This window comes from Ascaphus truei, chromosome 12 (assembly GCF_040206685.1).
Source record: "Ascaphus truei isolate aAscTru1 chromosome 12, aAscTru1.hap1, whole genome shotgun sequence".
Taxonomy (NCBI): Eukaryota; Metazoa; Chordata; class Amphibia; order Anura; family Ascaphidae; genus Ascaphus; species Ascaphus truei.
In genome coordinates, this window is record NC_134494.1 from 5,625,593 (window position 1) to 5,630,477 (window position 4,885).

Sequence of the window (4,885 nt, forward strand, 5' to 3'; positions counted from 1 at the left end):
GAGAGAGAGAGAGAGAGTGTGGGGAGAGAGAGAGAGAGAGAGTGTGGGGAGAGAGAGAGAGAGAGTGTGGGGAGAGAGAGAGAGAGAGTGTGGGAGAGAGAGAGAGAGAGAGTGTGGGGAGAGAGAGAGAGAGTGTGTGGGAGAGAGAGAGAGAGAGTGTGGGGAGAGAGAGAGAGAGAGAGTGTGTGGGGAGAGAGAGAGAGAGTGTGGGGAGAGAGAGAGAGAGTGTGGGGAGAGAGAGAGAGAGTGTGGGGAGAGAGAGAGAGAGTGTGGGGAGAGAGAGAGAGAGTGTGGGGAGAGAGAGAGAGAGTGTGGGGAGAGAGAGAGAGAGTGTGGGGAGAGAGAGAGAGAGTGTGGGAGAGAGAGAGAGAGAGTGTGGGAGAGAGAGAGAGAGTGTGGGGAGAGAGAGAGAGAGTGTGGGGAGAGAGAGAGAGAGTGTGGGGAGAGAGAGAGAGAGAGTGTGGGGAGAGAGAGAGAGAGTGTGGGGAGAGAGAGAGAGAGAGTGTGGGGAGAGAGAGAGAGAGAGTGTGGGGAGAGAGAGAGAGAGAGTGTGGGGAGAGAGAGAGAGAGAGTGTGGGGAGAGAGAGAGAGAGAGTGTGGGGAGAGAGAGAGAGAGAGTGTGGGAGAGAGAGAGAGAGAGTGTGGGGAGAGAGAGAGAGAGAGAGTGTGGGGAGAGAGAGAGAGAGAGTGTGGGGAGAGAGAGAGAGAGAGTGTGGGGAGAGAGAGAGAGAGAGTGTGGGGAGAGAGAGAGAGAGAGTGTGGGGAGAGAGAGAGAAGTGAGTGTGGGGAGAGAGAGAGAGAGAGTGTGGGGAGAGAGAGAGAGAGTGTGGGGAGAGAGAGAGAGAGTGTGGAGAGAGAGAGAGAGAGAGAGAGTGGGAGAGAGAGAGAGAGTGTGGGGAGAGAGAGAGAGAGAGTGTGGGGAGAGAGAGAGAGAGTGTGGGGAGAGAGAGAGAGAGTGTGGGGAGAGAGAGAGAGTGTGGGAGAGAGAGAGAGAGTGTGGGAGAGAGAGTGTGGGGAGAGAGAGAGAGTGTGGGAGAGAGAGAGAGAGAGTGTGGGGAGAGAGAGAGAGAGAGAGTGTGGGGAGAGAGAGAGAGAGAGTGTGGGAGAGAGAGAGAGAGAGAGAGAGTGTGGGGAGAGAGAGAGAGAGAGAGTGTGGGAGAGAGAGAGAGAGAGAGAGTGTGGGAGAGAGAGAGAGAGAGTGTGGGGAGAGAGAGAGAGAGAGTGTGGGGAGAGAGAGAGAGAGAGTGTGGGGAGAGAGAGAGAGAGTGTGGGGAGAGAGAGAGAGAGAGTGTGGGGAGAGAGAGAGAGAGTGTGGGGAGAGAGAGAGAGAGTGTGAGAGAGAGAGAGAGAGTGTGGGAGAGAGAGAGAGAGTGTGGGAGAGAGAGAGAGAGAGTGTGGGGAGAGAGAGAGAGAGTGTGAGAGAGAGAGAGAGTGGAGAGAGAGAGAGAGAGAGAGGGGAGAGAGAGAGAGTGTGGGAGAGAGAGAGAGAGAGAGTGTGGGGGAGAGAGAGAGAGAGTGTGGGAGAGAGAGAGAGAGTGTGGGAGAGAGAGAGAGAGTGTGGGGAGAGAGAGAGAGTGTGGGAGAGAGAGAGAGTGTGGGAGAGAGAGAGAGAGTGTGGGAGAGAGAGAGAGAGAGAGTGTGGGGAGAGAGAGAGAGAGAGTGTGGGGAGAGAGAGAGAGAGTGTGGGGAGAGAGAGAGAGAGAGAGTGTGGGAGAGAGAGAGTGTGGGAGAGAGAGAGTGTGGGAGAGAGAGAGAGAGAGAGTGTGGGGAGAGAGAGAGAGAGTGTGGGGAGAGAGAGAGAGTGTGGGGAGAGAGAGAGAGTGGGAGAGAGAGAGAGTGTGGGGAGAGAGAGAGAGAGTGTGGGGAGAGAGGAGAGAGAGAGTGTGGGGAGAGAGAGAGAGAGAGAGTGGGGAGAGAGAGAGAGAGTGTGGGGAGAGAGAGAGAGAGTGTGGGAGGGAGAGAGAGAGAGAGAGTGTGGGGAGAGAGAGAGAGAGAGAGAGAGAGTGTGGGGGAGGAGAGAGAGAGAGAGTGTGGGGGGGAGAGAGAGAGAGTGTGGGGGGGGAGAGAGAGAGTGTGGGGGGGAGAGAGAGAGTGTGGGGGGGGAGAGAGAGTGTGGGGGGAGGAGAGAGAGAGGTGTGGGGGGGAGAGAGAGAGTGTGGGCGGGGAGTGAGAGTGTGGGCGGGGAGTGAGAGTGTGGGGGAGACAGAGGAGAGAAACGGTGGGTGACACACACAGAGGGTGGGAGATACACAGAGAGAGAGAGGCTGGGTGAGTGACTGGCTGGGTGAGTGGCTGGGCGGGGCAGGGGTGACTGGGTGGGTGGGTGGGTGAGTGACTGACACTGACTGGGGGTGGGGGGGTGACTGACACTGACTGGGGGTGGGGGGGTGACTGACACTGACTGGGGGTGGGGGGGTGACTGACACTGACTGGGGTGGGGGGTGACTGACACTGACTGGGGGTGGGGGGGTGACTGACAGGGGGGGTTACTGACTCACACACACACTCACACATACACATTCTCACACACACACACAGGGGAGGAAAGGCCGCGACCAGCACCACGCTCCTCCCCCACCCACCCGCGCCCATCTCCCGCTCCTCCCCCACCCACCCGCGCCCATCTCCCGCTCGTGTGGGGGGCAGGTCGACATCCCCCCCCCCCAATCAGCAGGGTTGGTGGGAGGCACGTTGCGAGGTATCCCCCACCGAGCGCCCCAGGGGACAGTCAGCCCCGCCGTGGCCGCCACTGCCCTGCTCCCCTCACCGGCATGTCACAGTGCATGGCCAAGCTGCAGGCTGCTTCTTCCCCCCCAGCCCGCGGCGGCATGAAGCTCGTGGGGGGGAGGGGGCCAGGCCGACATCCCCCCACCTCATGCGGCGGCTGCGCCATCATGAAGGTAGCTGGCGCATGGGAGGCACGTGGTGAGGGCCGAGCCCCCCCCCCCCCCCCGCAAGCCAACCGGGCTGCAGCAGCGGGACCTCCCGCCCCGGACATCGATCGGTGGATCGAGGGGAAGGGGACAGGAGGAGGGGACAGGGGACAGGAGGAGGGGACGGGACAGGAGCAGGGGACAGGAGGAGGAGGCAGGGGACAGGAGGAGGGGAAGGGGACAGGAGCAGGGGACAGGAGGAGGGGAAGGGGACAGGAGCAGGGGAAAGGAGAGCTGCCGCGGTGGGGAGTAGGGAGCCATGTGGGGACCAGGGGGATCGCAGGGAAGGAGCAGAGGGGCCGCAGCATGGAGAGTACTTACCCTCCAACAGATCTCCAGGCACAAAGAATGGCCGCTCGTTGGGGGCGGGCTCATATAGAGCCTGGCTGCGCGCCCACAAAGCCTGGAGCGCGCGCCAATCAGGAGTCATGTAGGGGAGGTTTTTTTTTTATTTTTTAGCGCGAGCAGGGAAATTTCAGCGCGAACGGGGGAATTTAAAAAACAAACATGTGTGCTGCTTGGGCCAATATTTACACGCCCGGGGGTTAAATCCACCCGCCCCGGGCGAGTAAATGTATAGGATTGTCGAACACTATATATATATATATATATATATATATATATATATATATATATATATATATATATATATATATATATATATATATATATATATATATATATATATATATATATATATATATATGCAAATATAGCTGTATGCTCATCTGCATGTCTTAGGCAGGTCTGCAACCCCGCCTAAGACATGCAGATGAGCATACAGCTATATTTGCATATTTGCTTTCCTGTGGAGGGTTTTTGTCACTTTTTTTACTCACCATAACTTAACTCAGTATATATATATATATATATATATATATATATATATATATATATATATATATATATATATATATATATATATATAATATTCGCTCGCTCACTCACACCCTCTTGCTCACTCACACCCTCTTGCTCACTCACACCCTCTTGCTCACTCACACCCTCTTCCTCACTCACACCCTCTCGCTCACTCACACCCTCTCGCTCACTCTCTCACTCACTCTCTCACTCACTCTCTCACTCACACCCTCGCTCACTCTCTCACCCACACCCTCGCTCACTCTCTCGCTCACTCTCTCGCTCACTCTCTTACTCTCTCTCTCACTCTCTCACTCGCTCTCTCTCTCTCTCTTACTCTCTCTCTCTCTTACTCTCTCTCTTACTCTCTCTCTCTCTCTTACTCTCTCTCTCTTACTCTCTCTCTCTCTCTTATTCTCTCTCACTCTTATTCTCTCTCACTCTTACTCTCACACACACTCACACACTCACTCACTCACACACTCACTCACTCACACACTCACACACTCACACTCTCACACACTCACACACTCTAGCATCTGTTCAATACACACACTAGCATCTGTTCAATACACACAACGTGCCTGGCTGCTGCCTCCTATCCTATCACCTCCTCTGTTTGAAAGCTGAAAAGGAAATGAAAAATTGCAAGGTGCCAAAAATTACGGCTCATTACTGAATGAATAGTGTCCACAAATTTTCCAATCAGCTTTCAGAATTGAAGGAATTGTCAGAGTCTTAGCCTATAATACCATTTACAAATATATTCAAGGACAATACAAGTAATTTTTAAAGGGACATTTGTGTAGTTTATATCTTTCATTTCTAAATAGATATGCAGAACTAGTTAAATATGTGAAGAACATTGATCCAGGGAGAAATTGGATTTCCTTTACGGGGGGGAGGGGGAGGAATATTTATTTCCATTTATGAGACATTGGAAAATGATTAATTGGACTGTTTATTTGCTTTCCTGTGGGTGAATGGAAATATAACTATAATTTAACAATATAACTTTAATGATATGATTCAGTTGCACAATTGGAAGTTTATACATGTTGAACTCAATTAACATGTGTCTTTCACATTCA